Source organism: Semicossyphus pulcher, unplaced genomic scaffold, assembly GCF_022749685.1.
Source record: "Semicossyphus pulcher isolate SPU_LCO1_2020_fin unplaced genomic scaffold, fSemPul1.0.p SCAF_27, whole genome shotgun sequence".
NCBI classification, from domain to species: Eukaryota; Metazoa; Chordata; class Actinopteri; order Labriformes; family Labridae; genus Semicossyphus; species Semicossyphus pulcher.
The window spans coordinates 7040554-7063897 of NW_027211701.1; the positions used below are offsets into that span (position 1 = coordinate 7040554).

Here is a 23344-nt window from a genome sequence, read left to right on the forward strand (position 1 = left end):
CTGTTACAATTACGATTACCTCAGCCTTTATCATTACTCTGCTTCTCTCGCTAATTTATTTATTTATTTATTTATTTAGCCAATCTTCACCCTAGTCTACCACTTTTATTGGCATTGTAACCATAAGTATGTGTCTGTTGTTGTTCATGTAACAAGGACATATGTTGTTGTGGTAACAAGAACATATGTTGTTGTTGCTCTCTTTGCCTGTCTCTATCCTGCATCTCCTTCTATCCCATTTTCGGCCCATCCAGTCGAGGCAGATGGCTGTTCAACATGAGTCTGGTTCTGCTCGAGGTTTCTGCCTGTTAAAAGGAAGTTTTTCCTTGCCAATGTGCCGAATTGCTAAGTGTTACTCATGGTGGATTCATGTTGGGCCTCTCTTTAAATAACATAACAAAGAGTCGGTCTAGACTTGCTCTTTCTGTAAAGTGTCTCGAGTTAACCCTGGTTATGATTTGGCGCTATACAAATAAAATTTGATTGATTGATCGATAAATGACTTTTATATTGTCACAAATTATGATAATACTGATACCATACAAGTTTAAATGGAAAACAATGCAGAAAAAAAACAAACCTATAATCTCAAGCAGTGCAGCATTCATTCCATAAAAGTACAAGTATTATATTATAATGTTTTATGATATTATTGTCTTCAATGCAATATAGCAGCTGACTTAAGCCGTAGTAAGAACTACTTGCTGTTTACTGTGGCTCTTTACATCTTTGAGTACAAACAGATAAAATCAGACTATCACCATTTAGTTGGGCGTACGTGTCCCGATGAAAATAAAACCGTTTTTAAATAGCCATAAATAAAATGCTTTCTCATGTAAATACTGTTTTTAACATTAACTGTAAGTAACTTATTTTGTATGTATGACATTGTCTCTGTGATGTTTAGTGTGTGGATTACACAATAAGCAGTGTGACGATTAACTAGGCTTGCTCAAAACAAAAAATGACCTGTGTCCTTGAGCAAGACAAACTAAAAAAATAAAGTCCATCAAGCTAAAAGTCTATCCAATATTACTCCTTAAAGGCACACCTGTATACAAAACTCACAAACACACAGCCATGGTTCTCTATCTTCACTTTGAGTATCACAGTTTCTGTGTGGGTTCATACTGAGTAATAACACAGATCAGGCATCAGCTCAATGAGTCTTTCGCAACCATATCACCCTTCATCATATTAAAGTCAACCAGCCTATGTTGCAGGTTGAACAATTACTGTCCCTTTCAGTGTGTCTCGTGGTAACCGACTATTACTAGGTGTCTCTCTCAGATCTGTGACCTACAGATACCAGGAGAATTTGCACAGTGCTTATTTGATGCCACCTGCCAAGTGCCATGTATGAGCTCATGCCAAGGCAGGGTGCCACTTTTCAGCACATGCCAGTGACAAGTATCTCCACAATCACACAAACAAGTGGATGGTCAGCACAGTGCGGAGTGTGCGTGTGAAGCAGGGGGTCATTCGCATATTTCAAGTGTTATTGGAAGACAATGAATTATGTATTTTTTTTTCAGTTGCAGATAGAGAACGTTTGTACATTTGTTATGTCACCTTGAATCATCATCGGCCATTCCAGCATTGTTGTGAAAGTCTGGCAGACTTCCAAATGTGTAGGCTGATATATACGTGTGCGTAAATAAGTCAGAATGAGACACAGCATCATTATTCAGAGCGGTCAATGTGTTACTTCTGTGGGATGTTTTTTTTAATTGGAGTTTAGAATGAGGACATTGTGTGCTATTAACGAAGCAGTAGTATAAGTAGTCGAGAGTCCATGGTATTACACAAAACACTCTCTTGCAAATGTAGAATACAAAGACAGTAGAAAGAAAATAACGTGCGCTTTTCATCACCATAGTAAATAAACAGCGACGCCGGGCACACATATTAAATATATTACAGCCTTATGCCCTGCTAATATACACGGAGCCTCATTCACCTCATTAGACTTTTTAAAAAACCATATAACACAAACTGCTGCAGACTCGCAGCACTGAGAGGGGGAGAGCACCGGCACAGAGGGACTGAAGTGATGACGTGATATACAACTTAGTTTGATCATGAAGTCTGATGCTCCACTACAGCTCTGTTTGAAATACAGTATATGAGATACACAGCAGACTAATTAAATGTCTGTGTCCTCGCCGCAGGCATTATTATAAACTATGAACTGATCGCAGGTTACAGCTCCTGCAGGTGTCAGTCACAGCATGGAAACGTACTTTATAGTAACTGTAACTCAACGATTGAAGCTTTAACTGCAATCAGGTCAGCCCTAAGTCGTCGTCAAACGCGAGAGACGTCTCTCTCTGTTTCAAGTTTGCAGAGCATGCGTGACTTTCAGTAGGCTAGGTGAAGCCTCCCTGCAATATCCGAACGAACATGTGGGGAGGGGCTAGAGCGAGGGGAGATTGCCCAGTACCGTAATCGATCCCGTTGGTGCTTTGGGGCCCGAGCATGTGTTGGAAACCCTGTTAGAGAGGGTGCTCGGGCCCCAAAGATCAGCGCCTATGAATACAAGGATATGTTTGGTAAGGGTTAAGTGAGTCAAATATAAGTAATAAAACAAAAAAAGATTAAAAAACAAAAAAAAAAACAGAATTAATTTGCCAAAAAATTAAAAGGCTTTGCTGCCAAATGAAAATGTGGAGGTTGTGTGCTCTTGGATAAGTCTTCAAATGTGTGCTAATCCTTTATTACCTCTAAATAATTGAGTATTTTGCAGCAGAGGCTATTTGACATTATTTGGTCATAAATCAAAGTAGGCTGCTGGACAAAATACAATTTGGTCTGATATCGGTCATCACATCATGAAAGGTCATCAGAAAAACAAACTTACAAAGAACATGAATGCTGCATGTCAATCCATCTAATGGTTATCACTCTGAACTATGTCAGTCAATCATCAAAGTTAGTGGTATTCATGGTCTGGGAAACCTTAATGTGTGTAATTATGTGTACCTACCCAATTAAGAGATGTTGCACTAGAAAGAGGAAAAAATTCAACCTGCTAGAGGCACTAGATGAATAGTCAGGGGATCACCAAATGGAGATAGTTGTATCATCTGGTTATCATTGATATTTGTGCAAACTTCATGGCAAACTATCGAAAGTTGTTGAGATACAATCTGGACCAAAGTGGTGGACTGTCTGACTGACATTGCCATCCCTTGAGCCATGCTGCTATAGCTAGCTATATAATCAAAAGGACGACAAAATACAGATTTAACAACTAGATGACAAAGATGAGTTTTTTTTGATGATTTTTTTAATCCTTAATTCCACATGCAGTCATACAGTCCAGCATCATCTGCAAGTGCAAGTTTTGCCCATCTTCTCAGACAAAGTAAAAACATGAATCCTTCATGCTCATCCACACCGTTTTACTTCTTTCTCTCTACTTTCGCACTCACACTCAATCCCATAGGAGCACTGACTGGGAGCAGAGAGGAATAAGAGACTTTTTCAGTGAAATATGAATTAATACCTTCTCCTCTGTAAATATTTAACACCACTTAAACTTACAGCTTCCCACTGGGCCTCAGCACGGAAATGTCTGGAGACTGTGGGAATGGGGGGAAACAGAACTGGGGAAAGGCACGGATTAAGCCCAGATTCAATTAACTTATCACGCTAGCTCTGCGGTGTCCAGGGAAATCATTTTGAGTGAATAAACACATCATGCTGGATGTCTCTGTGCGCTGCTTGGTAAATAATGCGCAATATATATAAGAGAGAGAGAGCGACAGAGAGAGTAAGAGAAGAAGAAGTAAAGGAAAAAAGCACTCTGGAAACGTCCCCAGGTGAGAGCCACAGACATAACTGAGCTGTGATGTGTGATTTGTAAATGGATGAAGGTCAGGGCCTCCATCTTCACTCCTCATTACTTTGTAATGCTAATTGGACAGGAAGCAGCAGCAGACTTGAGGTTGCTGATTGTTTTGATAATGTATAAGGTGCATATGGAAAATGCGTTTATAACATGATTTCTACACCTGTTTCGTTTGTATGAGCACAAACTGTCACACATGCATGTTCCCAATGAAGACAGCTGTGATGTGAAGTGGATGAATCAGTAATGTAACAGTACTGGCTGCTAAAACCAATCTAATATTCTTGAAGTGCTAATTGACGAAAATTTCAAACCAAGTTTCTTTGTGCTTGTGTTAAGTTGTGAACCAGAGGGATGACAAAGCAAACAGTTGTCCATCTAAAAAAAAAAAAGACTTAAAATAACCTCAGGAAACAGCACGCACAGAGAAATAGAGCAGGTTCAAAATCTTGGGAAGTGACAGTTAACAAGCAAACAGTTGGAAGGATGTAACTTGCAGCTCACAATAAAAGTGACCTTGGATTGTACCAGGAATGTCAATTTTTGTCAATGTCAGTGAATCGTGACAATATTTTGATCACAATTGTGCTTCATTCTCATAATGTTACAATGTTACAATGTTACAATTTAATTTAGCAGACGTTTTTGTCCAAAGTGATGTACATCTGAGAGGAGGAGGGAGGGACTACATAGTCCATGTCATCATCATCATAGCATCAATATCATTAAGTGCAGAGGTGTTCATAAAGAGCTGGGTCTTTAGCTTCTTTTTAAAGGTGAAAGGGACTCTGCGGACCGAATGGAGTTTGGTAGCTCGTTCCACCACCTGGGGACTACTGAGGAGAAGAGTCTAGTTAGAGACTTAGGGCCCTGTTGTGATGGGAGAACCAGGCGCCTTTAATTGGCAGAGCGAAGCGGGCGGGACGCAGTGTAGACCTGGATGAGGGCGTTAAAGTAGGCAGGAGCCGTTTTTGTTGCTGTTTTGTAAGCGAGCAACAGGGTTTCGAATTTGATGCGAGCGACGACTGGGAGCCAGTGGAGGGATATGAGCAGTGGAGTGACGTTCTGTTTTGGGGTGATGAAGACCAGTTGCGCTGCTGCGTTCTGGATCATCTGCAGAGGTTTGAATGTGCATGCAGGAAGGCCTGCCAGCAGGGAGTTGCAGTAATCAATGTGTGATATCCTGAGAGCCTGAACCAGCAGTTGTGTTGCATGCTCTGAAAGGTAGGGTCTGATCTTCATGATGTTGTACAGGGCAAATCGACATGACTGAGCAATCGAGGCCACCTTAACCTTAAAGGTTAGCTTTACTGAATTAGCCAAAGTACAAAATGGCAAGATTGACTGTAATCTATCTGTGTTTGAAATGCCAACATGCAGCTTTTTTATATTAATTAAGTCATCAAGGTTTGCTTGTTTTTGCTGTTCCCAAACATTATTATTGAGGTGCATGTTCATTGATCCTGACAAAAGCAGTGCTTGATAACTCCAGCTCATACACAACACTTTATTTAACCAAATTTACCTCACTTGATTTATCTCCTCTCAGCTTATTTTTAAACCTTCCAATTTAGGTGTTGACTGGCTGCATGGTACTACAAGCCAAGCAGCGATTTCAGAGGGTTCGGCCATGACCATGTCCCCATGACCTTATTCAGGCATTATACTGTATGTTCAGAGCTAAATTACCAATAATTCCAACTGTTTTTCTACGATCCATCAAACATGATGGGAAAATAAAGATAACCAGTCGTTGCTTTCTTGGAATCCTTTTCCCTAGGCCAATTTGTGATGTCAATCTGGAGCTATGATTGAAGCAGTTTGAGGAGACCTTGATGTCTTATGCACAAGTATTTATTCAGATTGATCAAGGAGAATAGAGTTACACAGAACAATAGTTCAAAGTGTAATTTCGCTCATTTTTGAAGGTTTCCTGCATTTTGAAAATATTCCAGATGTATGAATATTCTATTGAATATTGGATTCTAAGTTTATCTTATGCTAAGTCAGGATGTATGTATTCTCATACATAGGTGCATGTAGAGGAATACAAAGGAGCCTGTTCAGCAACAGTCACCCTAAGGATGCAGAGAACTGATCTATTGCACTGAGATATGCTGTAAGGTTTGCAACAAGCCTTAGGAGTCCAAGGAACTTTGTGTGTCATATTACCTCGAAACCTCTATTGAATAAATACCTTCTCATAAGCAATAGTCCAAAAAAGTTATAAGAAGTTCATCACACTGATATTTTGGTAACTAATTCTGGATCTAGAGGAATTTATGGTTGAGAAGCAGCTTGTCCTTTCAGTCACTGAAACTACAACGTTAGCGCAGAATTCAAAGAAGAGATTAACTTTGGAGTTGGCCTTGTAAAATACTGACATATTATTTTATTATTTATTTTTTTTTTTTTACATGTTATGTTAAAAAGACTTGAGATAAATTGAAATCAGTTCACTTGAACTTATATTAATGCAATATAATTTGTGGGTGTACATTTTTCAAATAGTGTTTATTCTTCCCCTTGAGTTGAACCCAAACTGCCCCTGCCAGACAATCCAGGCTCAAACACTGATATCAGCTCCTACGAGGACAACAAAAGATACAAATATACATACAGTATCACAGCACTGTCCCATCATGATCCCAGTGTTTTTATCGACTCCTGGAAGGTTTTCCTGGAGGCCTAGTGGATCACTGTAGAGAGACAAAGTAGGATAAAGTGTAAGGGAGCCATGCAGAAAGCAGCTGGAAGCCATTCTACTAGTGGAACTTGAAGAGATCCCATTATCAGAGGCTCAATTCATCTACGTGTCAAAGATCTCTGATACCCTCTCTTACAATCGATACTCTGTTTTACAGCCGTCCTGCGGTCAAAGAAGCTGAGATGCTCGGCATGTGTTTCTGTGTGTGTGTGTGTGTGTGTGTGTGTGCATGTAAAAGTGTGGGCTCATACGCCGGCCTGCCCATTGAAGTGTGAGTATTTTGTTGTACTTCTGAGAGCGCTAGCCTTATCTTTAATGTATGGCCAATAGTAAGCCTGTAAAATAATGTAAGATTTCAAGGATTGGAGACCAAAACTGCTTACAAGCCTCAGGTTGTAACAAAGAACAAAATATTGTAGGGATGTTTTTTCGGCTCAAGCCGTCTTTGGTATAAATAGGCGCTGTAAAGATTAAAGCCAGTCCCTGGGAGATCAGGAAGGCCTCCAACTGTAGCTTGAAGATTCACTTTTTGATGTTTTGATGTTTCAAAAATCGCAGATCTCAAATGGTATTTGCAGGGATGCCGACATTAAATGCATGAGGCAGTGGAATCTGAGCTCACTGTCTGCGAGGCAGCAGGCCTCTGCTTCTTTTCTTCTTTTTCCCTTTCATGGAACACATTCAAAGCTGCACTGATTCATGCTTTCTGTAAGAAACTCCAGATTACTGTAATTTATAAAGGAATCACCCTTAGAAGATTACAGATCATTAATAAGACTCTCATTCCTTTCCATTTCATTAATGATACAGTCACCAGCAGACCTCTACCACCGGGCCACTCTGAATTTACATAAACATCCCTGGACAGATTCCAGCCGATTCGTCCCGCTCCCCCTCTTCCCCTCTCTCTGTTGTAAACGAGCCTGTGATATTCTAAGAGGAGCTCAGTGACTCCCTCATCGATCGGCTGGGCAGATTATTATCAATCGTTATTTTTTGCCTTTACAGTAGCTACGGGGAGTCAGAGGAAGTTTTTAAAATGCCTTTCAAGGTCTGACTTCTTTGAGCCACAGCTGAGGACATCAGGTTGAAAAACAGAATACAAACAGATATTATGAAGCAGCTGCAGGTTTGTTTAATGTGAGGTCAGGGACCAAGAGTGCATACTGACAAGTATAAATGGATTCAGACATTTTTGTCTCTTTTTTCTTTTGTACTCAGCGGTGTACAGGGAATAATCAAATTATTATATGCAGAACTGTGACATGGCATATAGCAGTCATTTTATTATTTATGACCATTAATTTCATTTTATTTCCCGACCAAAGAATGAAGAGTGGATTTACAAAAGGCACTCTGTGATTGATGTTAAAAGTAAGGTGTAATACATACTAAATGTAAATACCTTGTTAATGCTGAGGCAAGCAGTCTCTCCACCTTTATGACTTGTGGTATTTTTCTGCTTCTGTTGCCAGTGGAGGCTGTGCCAAACTCCTATCAGTTGGTACAAAATCTTGAAAGTCATCCAGAAGAAAAAGGTGAGCATCCATCCCACATATTGTACACTCACACACATATACACTGCTTACACACACTGCACACACACTGGTGTACGTATGCACGATCACACGCCACTTTAAAGCTGTGGTCTCACAAGCATTTAAAACAGAGACATTTTGAGGTGTTATCCATCAATTTATGGAATCACTGGCACACAAGGTTTAGCTTGTTAGCTTGGCTCGCTTCCACTTTTATTCAACCTGATCTGCCAGAGTACAATCTCTAAAAGAGGAATAGTTGGATGAGGAGTAAATGATACCAAAACCCCAATAGATAAATCACATGAACTTATTATCCTGTTAGCGGACAGCCAAGCTTCCTAACAGTTAGAAAACTTTTGTGCACAGTTTGGAGCAGTTGGCAAGCTGTTACAGACGGTTCGCTTTGTGCCTCTCTTTAATATTTTTGAATAGTCCCCATGTCACAAAGCTTCTTCAACCAAATGTTTCATAACGACGTGCAGATTAATCAGATTAATTCGACTTTGTCTGGTGTATGCAGCGTTTCCACTACAATATAATAAGCTTGTTTTTTCTACACTTTTTGATTTATACGCTTATAATGCACACACAAGCACCCAGTAAGTGTGTGCGTGTCTGTGTTCATTCTCAGGTTTGCTCATGTGTCCACATCCCCATTGGCTGATGTGAGCTGTGTTTTATTAGGTTCATTGCCAGTGTGACCCTGGCCTGTCTCTACCAGAAATCACCTGACATGAGTAGAAATATGAGCTGCCTTATTGACCAAACACACAAACACACACACACACACATATATATACACATACACATACACACACAGAGAGAGAGAGAGAGAGAGAGAGAGACTCACACTCGGTCAGCTAAGCTTGGCAAAGAAGTTTGGATAATACTAATAGCTCAGGGAGTGAGCAGTGGATTTAGGATGGAGAGAACAGGGTGTGTAAGGTCTGTAATGATGCAGGGACACCAGGGAGAGGAGAAAAGATGGAGGAAAGAAGCAATGATACAGAGGAAATGTAGAATTGAAAGAGAGAAGAAAGAAAGAGTGACCACAGATTGAGGGAGAGAGGGAGGTGGAGTCGAAGTAGAGGGCTAATTGAGGAAATTGGAGTTGGAGTAAGGGAAATGAGAAAGGCAAATAATGAAAAGGGAAGTACAGCACAGATGAAAATTAAGATCAAGATTACCTTTGTTAACCAATTTGCAGGCAGTGGATTGCATATCTTTCCGGACATAACATTATGCATTTAATTTAAGAGTTTCAGTTCAATGCTTCTGTAAAAAGGTTCACTGCTTTGCTCTGGGACCTGTCAGCAGTGTTGGTAGATAATTTTATGCATATAGAAGATGGATTCAAAGTTTCAGTCCTGGTTAAATTGCTTCTTTTCTTCTTGAACAGTTTACTTTTTTACTGATTAAAAACAACAACCCACAACAAAAGAATGGAGCAAGGATGCAGGGATGTTACCTCTCAGTTGAAGAAGAAAGATAGAAACCAAGTGAAGATGGAGCACGGTAGAGGGAAGCCGCCGTGTTTTCTGCAGGTAGCGCTATTTCAACTGCAATTGATCACCTACAGAACCCTGGCAATGAAATCCTACCTGTGATGTGAACACGATCACTGGCCTGCAGCCACTATACAGCACAAGCACACAAACACACACTCACAAAAGACATGAAGGTGTAGGTCCACCAACGTATACACAGGTGCTGATGAATACTCACACACACATGCACACACACACACACACTCACTCATATACCAGCGAGTGCCAAGGTCCTGCTGGGCAGCTGAAGTTAACACTGCAGAGTCACATGTGAGAGGGCTCACTTGGCGTATAGCCCAGATCTGACATACTGCAGTGAGGCTATCACCATCTCTTTCTCTCTCTTTCTTTCTCTCTGTCTCCCTCTCTTTCTCTCTGTTTGGAGCTGTGCCAAGTAAGACAGTTAGCCTACACCGCTCCCCTTTGTGTCTCTGATCTCATCCTTTCACCTAAAGACCACCTGCTGTTTGGGTGTGTGAAGAAGGGAACTGTATATGACAAAACATTCATGTCTGATGTTGCAGGCAGAACTGTGTGTGAGTGTGTATGAGAGTGTGTTTGTGTGGGACATACCGCAGGTCCCCTTTACTCTGCTCTTGTTAAATCATCTATCCAGCTCTAAATGATCAAAGCTGTACTCATGAAGCTTTCAGCTGCACACTCTCTTAGACAATGGATACTGTTAAAGGACCATGATAGTGCTTTTACATTTTTGATCTGATTCAGTTAAATTATCTTCATGAGTGATCAGAATGGATGACAATCAGCAGCATGATGCAAGGAAAGTGTTATATGTATAGTATATAGGCAATTTTTTATGGAAAACTAATAAAATATGTTGTCTGTTAACATTACACTGATACTTCAATATCAACGTCAACATTTTCTGGCTAATATGGCATGTCATACTATGTTGATGTAAAATGTGACTTGGTCTGCATTATGTTTGCCTCAAAATGTCGTATGGAGATACTTTTCAGGAGTCTTTCAGTTGGTTTAATACAGCACTATAAAGCATGGAATCAAGTGTGTGACATTTACAATTATCTGAAGTTAGCCTCTCGAGACATTTTGGCATCTTTGCTCCCATTTAAAGAAGGAGAAAATTTGACAACATGCTTATTTGCTTGCTTGCAGACAGTAAAATTATGTTATTTTACACAGCTCAAATGGTTGTATGGTGAATATGAAGCTGGGCATGTTGGCTTAGCTTAGCACTTATACTGGAAACGGGGATACAGCTAGCCTGGCTTTGTCCAAACTTTAAAAGTAAATACTAGCAACTGTAAAGCTCTCGAATTAACAAGTTGTATCCTCATTGTCAAACTCATAATAAACGCCAACTATAATTTTATTTTAGATCTTATCAGACATTTTTTTAATTTTTGTGTTCTTTATTAGGATCAGGGTTGATAATTTGGATGCTGTCCAAATTACAGGTTATCTTGGACAATGTCTCCCACCCACTCCATGATGTGCTGGTTAAGCACAGGAGCACGTTCAGTCAAAGACTCTGCTAGCTGTACGTACTAATTTGGCCAAAATGTACTATGTAGTATGCAGTACGCAAACAAAAGCAAAATGTGCAGTATGCCAAAAATACCCAGATGTGGTACTGAATTTGGAGAAAATCTCCAGTATCCATCGGACCAGTCTACCTCGCCTACTGTATCCCACAATGCAAAGCGGACAGCAGCAGCATTCCAGCAGAAGGGGGCGCTCTAGCTGAAGAAGTGGCAGTTATTGTTTACTTCTGCCTGGCGTAGCATACTGCAAAATGAATTTGAAAAGCTCCTCCATACTACATACTACCACCAAACACAGTATGCAGTATATAGCATGTAGTATATAGTATGGCATTTCTAACACAGCCACAGACACCCATTTTAAACTGTGCACTGAACTGAACTCTTACTGTACATAAGCTGGATAATTGTTCAATAATTCCACTGTGCAATATGTTGACATAAATACTGCATATACTGTTTGTAGCGTGAATCGCCTTGACCTTAATTCTGCGTCTAAGTATTCTGATCATTGGAACAGACACATGCAGAGTCTGAGGAAGAATGCTGGTACAAATGGTCAATTTAGGTACCAACCATCCCCCAAGTTTACGACCCTTCTCACATTCCAGAGAAGATAACTCACATGCAGACACATCCTTTCTGCAAAGAATATAAGGACTAAAGTGACTGATTCTCCTATGCAATTGAAATGTACTTAAAGTAATGTTATGCTGAGCTAACATATTTTAATACTGTGAAAATTGTTTTAACGTGAATCTGAAACTGCAGTTCTCCTCATCCTGATCACACCTCCTCCTCATGTCTGTCTGCTAACAAAGGAAGACCACATGTGGACACATGAGATCATTTGATCCATTCATTTGATGTGCAGAAAGGTTTACCTGTGCATATGCAGACGTGTACGTGTACATGTATATACTATATGTCGTCATAATGGATGTTGCCATCAACCTTGTTGTTTAATTGTTTAGTTCATCTAATCCCTTTTCAACAGGTTTTATTCAACAATTAATATAAAGTGTTTGGTATCGTTCTTTAGTTGACAGAGCCCAACTTTTAAATATGGAAGAATTAAATATGTGAAGTAGACAATATTGATTTTAATGCTTTAAAAGACATAATCTCTATCTCAGAGCCTTCTCCTCATGGGTGTGGCTAGAGAGGGACCCCAGAAACCAGACCCCTCTGGTCCCAAGATTATAAAGTTGCAAGCAACTTCCTCTCGCTCTCTTCTCCTGTTGGCTCTTGGTCCTGTGTCTTATCCTGTTACTCTTGTTCCTGAGTCCTCTGAATTCTCTTCCCTTAAATCCCATTTAATTCTAAAACATCAAAGAAACTAGTCACAGATGCCTTCTACAATGTGGTCCGTTGTCATTCATGTATTGTTCATTGTTGTATTCATTGTCCCTGTTCATTTCTTCATTCATATTCCACTTAGAAGTAGTTAAATAAACCTTTCATTTATAAAGACCTTGATCCATGTGATTTGTGTGTGTATAAAATGGTAAAGTCACTGTACACCATGTCCAAGAACCTCGTAGCAACCCTGAGATCATGAGCCTAAAGTCATTAATAACTAATTATAAGTTTTCCCTGTTTTGTCAAAATTGGGTGGCGTCCAACACTGAATTTAAGGTAAACCTTAATCCTTTTGCTATAAATTAGTTATTAATCTTGCTACCCCTTAACGCTACATGTTCATTTGTAAATAACTCTTATGTATGTAACTTTTTTTGGATCGTAACTCTTATTTTATATTTAACTTTATTTTTGCTTTGAATTTTTTTCTGGCAATTATATTTAAATCACCATAGATCCACTTCTCAGCATTTACACTTTATCTTTATCTGTTATTCTATTGTATATACAATGCACATATTTGACATTTTTTCTTACTTCTATTTTATGCCATATATTTCTTTATGCTTTCTCTGTGTCAGAGCAACTGTAAAGCTTAATAAAGTATTTCTGATTCTGATTCTGATTTAATAGCAACACTCATCTAAAGAAGTGAATTCTACTACTGAGACAATTAGGAATAAGAAACTCTGTTTAGATTAATGGCAAGAAGACAAATTCCTACATATAATATTTAGCAGTTAGTGGTGCTTTGGAAGCCGAGAACAGCAAAATAACCTTGAGCAAGCCAATGTCTGCCTTGTTGATTCCAATCTTCTGAGACGGGAAATTACAGCAAAGTGTACAGACATCTGTCATCCATGAGTCAGAGGCATTCTCCTGGAATTTACAGATTTCTGAATCTTAATGCTGCTCAAATCCCTAGCAGCACAGCATGTTGCCAAGACTGCATGGAATCAAGGTATTCAAATCCATTTGATTATGCTTTACAAGACTGTAATTAGGCAGCATGAACCTAATCAAACTCAAACATAAAAGTGCCACAAAGTCAACAAAACTAGATGCTTCGGACCAAAGAAAACTACGTCCCTGTGTGACTGTGTCCTCTATTTTGAATATAAAACAGCGAATGTGCAATTTGGTACAAAATACATCATGAAGATCAGAGTGGATTGAGCCTTTTTCCATTTATTTTCTTGCATTCAGCAATGACGAGGCTGCCACTGAGAGTGTGTGTATTCCACCATCGATCCTATAATTCACACTCACTTTTCTCTGCTGCAGAATGGCTCCGTATGTAGCCATTTATAACATAATGTCAGAGGGATTGTAAATATCACTGTGCAGCAAAAAAGTTAAACAATGCATAGCTAAGTCCTTGGAGAGAGCGGGGCAGGTATAATACCATGTTTTCTGAATAAAATGAGCCCATCTCTTCAGTGGCTGGTGAACAACAATGCCCTTCCTGCACAATAGGCATTGCAATATGCCAGCTTTTGTCCACGCACAAAGGAATTACTTGTATTAGAAAATAAATCGAATGCATTTACTCTTTCCAAATGTTGTGTGTTTTAGTTGTGTGCACATGCAGGCAAATGTTGGAGTCCAAGAGCCATTCAGCAAAGTTACCTTGTAGTGTGGAGCTTTTACTGCTTTATCCTTGTCTGAGTGCGTGAGGGTGTGTGCATGTGTGCGTGTGTCTATGTGCACTCTCATGAGTGTTACTATAATTAATCACAATTATCAGGTTGACTAATGCAGGTGCAGTCTCACTGGGAGAGGCCATTTACAAGCTCAGCAGCGCAAAATACAACCTGGAGACAAAATGGTGGAGAATGAAGCACAAATAGATCCAAAACAACACAAATAGGATTTTAAATGGTGGGTTACCTGCTGTCTTAGAATTAGCCTGTTTTACTTTGTGTTCAGCAAATGGCCTGCATGTAAAAATAACCCTCTTTAAAAGTGAAACTTTCCAATGAAAAGAATGTGTAACAAGGACAATTTATTTATGACACCACATGTTAATGAAATGCATAACGTGCTGGAAGATGACAATATAGGTCCCACTTCAAAGTGACACCACTCATTACTCTCTTTTATTCCAGCAGTTTCTGGCAGTTTACCAAGCACAGGCATAAACTGGCACATGTCCCTTCTTCCTCAGCAGGAAAAAAGCCAAACTTTTCATCAAAGCAAAAAGGGACCAAGTTAAAGTTCACGACAACCAATCCCGGGCCAGCTTTTCCTGCATTCAGAGATGCAAGGCGGGAGGGAGAAGATGGAGGAAGAGGAGAAGGAGGAAACTGGAGGTGGAGGGGTGAAGAGGACTACACTGGTGGAATAAGAACGAAGGCATCTCTCGCTCTTGTTGAAGCGCTAATGAGAGTCCAAATCCACTACTGGCTAATTAACCATGATACTCTGTGACATGGCGGGTCGGGGAAGGGGAGGGAAAGCTGCAAGGGAGGGGAGAAGAAGGGTGGGTGTGGAAGGTAGGAGTGATGAAAGTGTGGGGAGAGTAGGGAAAGGAGTGTAAGGAAAGTAAGTAAAGGAAGAGGAAAAAGTGTTAGGAGAGAAAGGAGAAGACAATAAAATTGAGCAAAGGGAAAGAAGTGGTGGCAAGGGGGAGGAAAAGGGAGGGCAGGAGAAGAGAAATGAGGCCGAGTGGGATAAACCGCAGAAGAATAGAGGGAGGGGAGAAAAAGAAAAAAAGAATGGAGGGAGGGAGAGAAAGGGGCTGAAACTTTTTATCAGGTCACAGAAACAGCGAGGACAGAGAAGAGGAGGGAAAGTAATGGAAGTGGATGGGAGGGAACGTAAGGAATCATCCGTTTTCATTTAGAGAATAATGAGAGGTCTATGCATTTATCAGGAGTTGCTGTGTTAACGGCTCCTCTCCGCTTTCATCTCCTCTCTCTCGCACAATCCGTCCGTTTACATGTGGAGCATGTTAATCGATTTGCTCACAGTTAGAGTAAACACACGGCAAAGAAACGGGCGGTGGATGAATCATGCAGTGATGCAGCGAGCGCTTGTGTGTGTCTGTGTGTGTGTGGGGGGGATGCGTGCTTTTGTCTTTGCCTTGCGCACATGTTAAAGTGGACGCACTTCAGTCTGTAGAGTAAACAGGCATTAAAAGAAGTAGCTGTCCACACACATATAAACACATATACAAACACATGCGTGGACTGCATGATGGCAGCAGAGGATCTTTGGTATTCCGTACCGCTGTTGGCTCCATGAACTTGGCTGTTTTTCTGACAGCTTGACCTTTTGTTATATATTCCTCCAATCACACAGCACTAAATACAGTATTCATCACACACATACTGCACACACACCCTTGACAAAAAAGTGCACGCAAACACACACGTGCACATACAGGCATGTGGGCACACGACGTGAAGTTTGGTCCGTGCGGAAGAAGCCTGGAAGACAACTCGTGACGGGTGATAGTGTAGCTTGACAAGATGGAAAGCACTGTGTTTATGTGCGTGTGTGTTTGTGTGTGTCTGCTATCGTGACAGCCAGTACACAGTTTTATCCAACCAGGTGGCCAGAGGATTGCATGAATGTTGACCGTGGAAGAATGCTTTATGGGTTATGGATTCATTTTGTCCTCTTAGTCTGCCTATTTGTCAGCGTGCCTGTCCGTCTATCTGTTTGTCAGCCTGTCTCTTCATCTGCCTGTCTTACTCTGTTTGTTCGTCTGCCTGTTGGATGTCTATCTTCCATCTGGCTGTTTGATTTTTTTCGACCCATGCTAGTCTCTTTTTTTGTCTTTTCCATCTTAATATCTGTCTAACCCTCCGTCCAGCTGTCTTTCTCGCAGTCTGCCTGCCTATCAGTCGATCAGATGTCAGTCTTTATTAACTGTTTGTCTTTGCTGTCTGTCTTCTTCATTTGTTGTAGTCAGTCATAGTATCTGACACGCACCTTTTTTCTCTTTCCCCTCACTCCCTCTCCTCCTCTTTTCTCTTCCTGCTATAATGCCTGTGAACCGCCTCAGGGGTTCTGGTCGTCTGATAATGTGTGTAATAATGCCTTTGCGTTTCCTTAGCAACACCACGGAGACGCCTTGCTACATTCATGGTGTGATTTGTTGCAGAAAAAATGAATCGCTGTCAATGGGGTGGCTCTAAATTCTGCTGTTTCATCCCTGCAGTACTTGGAATGGTCAATGGAGGGCGCTAGAATGCAAGGGAAAGGCTGAGAGTGAAGCAAAACAAACTATGGGTCTCTCACAATGACTGAGCAACATTACAGCTCACACACTGTGCTACTGCTGGAATTTGCCAGAGATTGAAATGAACTTCTTAAGAATGGATTTCCCTCTCCGTCCTCTTTCCCATCCCTCCCAAAATCCATCTATCAATTCTCTCTGTTCTGTTATTTAGAGCATGTTAGTGCCGACAGAAGTTTGCAACCCATTAGTCAATGCAGACTCCAGTGGATTGTTGTGATGGAGAGGCCTCGACTGCACCTAGAGAATTATGATCAACAATCGATAGCCATTGACGCACACCCTTCACACACACACACACACACACACACGATCTAAGCCTCACATGCACACAAGGCTTCCATCACTTTGATGCGATTGTCACTGCACCTGTTTTTAATCAACTTCCAAGGCCACACACACACACTTTCTTCATCCTGCCCTCTCTCTCTTTCTCTGCAGAAAGCGAGGGATGAAGACAGAAAGAAAGAAAGTTACCAATAAATTATTATTGATCTCCAGTGTTGGCTGCTGGGCTCGGGATGGATCTCAATAGTAATTTTCACAGTCTCACCGTTTATCACTCAAACGGCTTCTGTGTGTTTTTCTCTGTACAGTATATGACTTCTCTGTGTGTGACCACCTTTCATCCTGTTTCTTTGTACTGCAAGCGTGTGTTCTTCTGTGCCAGTGTGTGTGTGTGTGTGTGTGTGTGTGCGTGCTGTTTTTTTTAGGATAGCCTGATTAGAATGGGTGACAGACACTTGCAGAAGGTTGAATTAGACTCCTTAGGCTAAATTGAGTTGTAGATTTAGATTAATTCTCTGGTGGTAGTCTTAAATCGTCTCTCTGCCTTTTTAAGGCGCTGCTCACGCTCTTCAGTTTAATGGTTACACACATTATATACAGCCACAAGGTGGACACAAACATAAACACCTGCAAAATGTTATTTAACCTAATCCGCTCCTGTTACATTTTCCACCTCTATGCTGCAGTGTGCAAAGTCTCTAATTAACACCATTTCTGGCAAAAAGGAGGGGATTATTTCTCAGAAACATTAATAATGGATAAGTAAATCTTATAACAGTGAACTGTTTGTTAATTGAAAATAAAGCACTTAATGACAGTAAACACCAAGAAACATTTATACTATGAAAACTAAAACAAGCTTTGTGTTAATAATTAATTTGCATAGACTGTTTTACAATGATAAATGGAAGTAATTTGCTTCAGTCGAGTGTTGAATTATTTTTTTTGTTTTTTCAAGCACTTCTCTGGTAAATTGTTCAGTCTCCCTTCATAGAGGATTTGCAGCGACATGTAATGCGTTCGTAACCATTCAACAGACTCAAGGTACTTTTTTTGTTTTACATGTCAGGCACAATCAGGTAGAATATCGGACTGCTGAGTCGCTATGCAAAATACCACCTGACAATCTATTGCTTCCCGTGTGGAAGTTTGTCAAGGTTGTGTCACCTGACACTGCCAGGTAATTTTACACAAGGTCATTGTTTTTGGGGCACCAGGTTGACAAACAACAGGAACCTTGTATGAATGTCTGCAAACTTTTCTTAGAGTTCCTTGTAACCATAAAAACATAATTGACACATCAGAGCTTTGATCAAAGAAAAAAAATCACTTTTCCCTATTGACAATTTTCTTGGCCTCAAACCTCAGACAGCCGGATGTGTTGTAATGTCACTGCATATTTTATCTACAAAGTTAATGCCATGGGTCATGTGTCCATGAAGACTTTTATTGATTGATCTTTTTATAAGTGATGCCACTGCTGCCTCTGGGTTCATGTTCGTAAGTTTACACCAGGGATACAACACATCACAGATGAATTAAGTAAGTGTGTGTGGGGGGTCAGAATCTGGCCTTCTGGTCTTTTTTCAAAAAGATGCAATACCCAGTTTCACATACTCTCATGGGAAAACATAATCAATATACTTACCTGCAAGCGGGTTACACTGTAAATATGACTAATTCTGAGAGGAACCATATGCTGTATTTTATGGTGTTTAAATACAGTGTTCAAATCAGATGCATGTCTCAATGGCACAAGTGTATGTGTCCGTGTTTTAGTGTGAAAGTATCTCTACAATGAGCACCAAATGATTCACCAGGTAATAACCAGTGCCATTTTCTCCGGGCAGATTGGAAGAACAGGGTGTTCCAGAAGTAGATCCAGGATGTGAAGCTTCCTGTAAAGTGGATTCAGAGTAAGAAGTCTTCCACAGCCACCACTACATCTGATACAAAGCAAAAACCATTCGCAAGATATGAAAAGCCATGGATATGTTAAGTGGTCTTAATGAGTCAGTATCACCATAACAAAGCAGAAGCAGACTGTCAGCTTCCAGTGTAACATGCAATCAGAATGGATCCTTAACCTAAAAGCTCTGCAACTGGAATGTCTGTGACTTAACTTAATGCACATTATAGCTCTTCATATCCACAACCCACAGAGAATATTATACTGGACACAACCAATGTGGCAAGCCTGCCAACCTGCAAACACTCTCTGGCCAGTCTAACCAATGTCAGAAAGAGGGGCTCGACCAAATACCAGTCGGCAAAGCAGTCATGCACATTTAGAGTAAAAGATGTCAAGTTCATGTAGTGGCATCTGCTGCTTTTGTTAAAATGTTAAAAATGGACCCAATAGAAACAAGACTCAACTGAACACACGCCTAAAAGTCAGAAACAAATATATCAAACAGGAACAGTACTGTACTTTCTGCTCATCATGCCTGTTTGGTTGCAACCTGGTATCTTTAGTGACCTCAGTATGTCATACGGTACTTTGTTATTTGGTCATGAAGATTTCCCGACACAAATCTTTTTCTTTTTTCTTGAGTTTATTTTTCCTTATTTGCTCTGTAAAGTAACATATTATTGGCTGTTATTTGCTTGTTAAAAGCCACAGAACTCAGCACTTTGCTCTTTAAATCTTCTTCAGTGGAGAGTACATCCACTCCACTGTGCAGGATGTGGCATCGACGAGTAAATATTTGATTTCAATATTGGTTTTGCCTGGAGCTAACATTTTACATTTACTAGCAGGCAAAATGCAGCTGCTTGATCATGAAAACACGTTTGACAAATGACGTTGCTGCTGAAGAATAGAGAATACAAATATTTTGACTTTTCCAAGGTATAGGGCTCACTTTATGACCCAAACAGTAGAGACCTGAGGTCAGGGAGACTTACTTTTTTAACTTGAAACAGATAACAGATATCTCTGACAGTACAAAGACGGCTTTTCATGTAGCCACATTTGCTGCATGTGAGATGCATTGGAGTAGAGTTTATGCAGACATTATTGCCATTATTGGAAAAGTTTTACCTTTATTATTTTGTTAAATTGCCAGGATTCCATAGTAACTATCTACAAGCATTGTATTATAAGCCTTCAAGAATTCTAGCTGGCTGCAAACATTTCAGAGCCAGCTTTTAAACCGGAGGGGGCACAGGGTGTTCAATATCCAATGTAGTTGTTTTTGGTGTATGACTGTCAAAAGAAAAACATATTTCATATGTATAGAAATTTATACTATTATCTATACAACTTCAGAGTCGCAAGTGGGCTGGAGCCTATCCCAGCTGTCATTGGGCGAGAGGCAGGGTACACCCTGGACTGATCGCCAGTCAATCACAGGGCTGACACATAGAGACAGACAATCTTTCATACTCACAATCACACCCACGGGCAATTTTAGTGTCACCAATTAACCTTACGAGGATGTCTTTGGACTACAGGTTTTCAAGGGTCCGAACCGGATCCATCTATTATTTTAAAGCTGGGACCCGGACCCGAAAACAGACCTGTTCAGCACCAACTTCACAGATTGCTATTAACATGTTACCGTTAAGTCAGTTGTCACTTTTTTGTCCTACCTAATGTGCTGTAGCCTTCTCCCCTGTGCCTGGCCGTGCATATAATCCATCCTCCTTGCCAAGAAAGATAAAAACAGCAATGCTAATCCACTTGTTATTTCAGATTAAAAGTCCATACAGATGACAAATGCATGGCTCGTTTGAGAGCTGCTGGTTTTACCTCTTTATATTTGTTTTCTTTCAGCTTTTTTTTTGCATCAGCGAGGAAGGTATCCATCTTTACCAGCTTGGGCTTTAACTTTTCTCTGAACATGCCGTCATGTGACACATCACTCAACTTGTTGTTGCTCTTTCTTCCATTTGTTTTCTTTATCTCCTGTATGTTCTCATCCAAATGATACATTGTTGCAAGTTAACCCATTTGACCACCTAATATGTGGGCCCGAACCCTTCCGGGTCGTGTTTCGGGTCCTGGGTCCTTGGGTTCCAGTGGACCCGTGAAGACCTCTACTTTGGACTACGGGAGGAAGCCGGAGTACCCGGTGGGAACCTGCGTATGCACAAGGAGAACGTGCAAACTCCATACAGAAAGGCCCATACCTTCTAGCTGTGACAGCACTGACCCCCAGACAGAAATATGGTACAAAACAAACAAATCTGTGACGTTTTCCCTTAATGACAGTTTTATATTCAGTTGAATTGTGTTTGTCTCATGTTTAAATCCTGGTGTTGGTGGATTGTTTTCACTGTGATTCTTCAGTAGAAAAATATTGTGTTTCCCTCCTTCATTGTACTTTGATTTAGAGCAACAAACAGCCCACTGTAAAGTAATGCCTTCCTCCCTGTCTTCATTTGACTTCCTCCCATCAATCTTCCTTTGCATTTGCAGCCTGCTCCGCTTACAGCACGCCTCTCTACCTTCATTTGAGCTCTCCTGGCCCTGTATAACAATAAATGATGGCCTGTTTGTTGTTTTTCCCCGTACCACTTGTCTTTCTTTGACTTGATTTTGAGCACACAGACAATGAATCTGCAGGAAAGCCATGCCCTCCCACAAAGTTTTTTTTTCATTTAATCATGTTTTCGACTTTTCTTTTGGTTGAACTGCACCTTTAAGACAATAAAGTCGTGGCTCCAATTGTGTTTCCTCATACAGACTTGCTGCTGGCGGACTTCCTTCCTTTAATATCTGTCAAAGGGCCCCCACAGCCCACAGGCAACCTGCAGCCAATATGAATGGTGACCGATACAGGGGCATGGTCTGAAATAGTCCACCGTGGATTACAGCCCGGAGAGGGGTATGCACTCACACACAAACACAGAGGCACACTCACACAATGGAACACGGGATTCAGGCTTACGCACGCACACACCAACAAAGACAGACACAGGTATTAGAGCCCAAGGAGAAGCTTGTGCTCACTCCAACCTCATTACATCCACAGGCCACAGGTGGATATAGTGTCTCTTATACCCGCAGGGGCAGACAGGCCTGAGAATGTGTCAGTATGTGTTTTTTTGTGAGTGTGTGGGAGAGAAAAACAGAGAGAGAGAGAGAGAAGAGCATATGTATGAGAGTTTGGATTCCAAATGGTAGAACTCTTCTGCTGTATGCATGTATGCTGCCGTTATTCCCCAAACCCTGAAATCCAGGAGGAGCTTCAAACCGCACGTGGTCGACCCATCTCAGAACCTTGTTGACATTCTGTATCTGACAGCTACATACAATAGCCTGAGCTATTTATGTCCCTTTTTCATTTCTTACTCCACCCTCCACTTTTTGCCCCTTCTCTGAGGTTTGTTTAAGCTGACTCAGGGTCACATCATCTCAGCTTTTTGGCCCCAGGCCTCTGCAAGCACACTGCTAAGGTAAATGGAGCTATTGCTTCTACGTCCATTAAGCGTGTGTGTGTGTGTGTGTGTGTGTTTGGATGTGGCTGATATTTATTAGCTTATATCGAACTTTATGGTGGACGGCCAAATAGAAGTCAAAAGTCAAACGGTCCTGGTTTGAGTTGTGAAAAATAATATTTGAGTGAAGGAGGAGAAAAGGATAGACAGGAGAGGCAGAAAGAATGTGCGCGCGTGTGTGTATGTGCGTGTGTGTGTGAGTGACAAGGCAAAAGGGTCCAATCTCAACTCAGCCTCTCGGCACTTGATTAAGTGCCCACTTAGCTTTTTTCTTTGAAAAGTGGACACTTGTGCTGGCGTCATGGTTGGCTATCCAGGAAAATTGAGACAAGGTGGATTTGAATCTCAATTTCGGCAACCTTCCAAATTTGCAACTGTTTCTCAACAGTGTTTACATGACTAATTGGTGTTGCTTGGTTACAGCGTAAATGAGGGGGTAGTCAAGGGTTTTCCTTTCTATGGACCATTTAGACACCCACATTTAAGATGCACATTGTATCCTTCTCCCGGCAGAGAAGTCATCAGATTAACAAAGTGGCTGGTTTGAGACCTAACCAGAGAGAGAAAGAAAGCAACAAAGAAAAAGCAGACTGCAAATAGTTTTATGCGTTTTTCGCTTGTTTCCCCTTTCTTGACTCCAATTTGCTTCAATGAAGAAAAGCCTTTCCTGCTCAAACAAGACCATCAATGTCTCCCTCTCTCTCTCTTTCCCTTGATATGGTTCTCTGGCTCCCAATCAAATGCTCACTTCATTAGCCCTCTTCTCTTCTCTCATTGGCCCTTGGAAAAGAAGGGCAGAGACACACACAGGCTGTCTGATGGGCACTAC

At 40.8% G+C, this 23344-nt stretch overlaps 1 pseudogene; it reads right to left on the reverse strand.

Annotated features, from left to right (window-relative positions):
* Positions 1-2361: 2361 nt before the first annotated feature.
* Positions 2362-21007, reverse strand: LOC138604796 (uncharacterized; annotated as a pseudogene).
* Positions 21008-23344: the final 2337 nt, after the last annotated feature.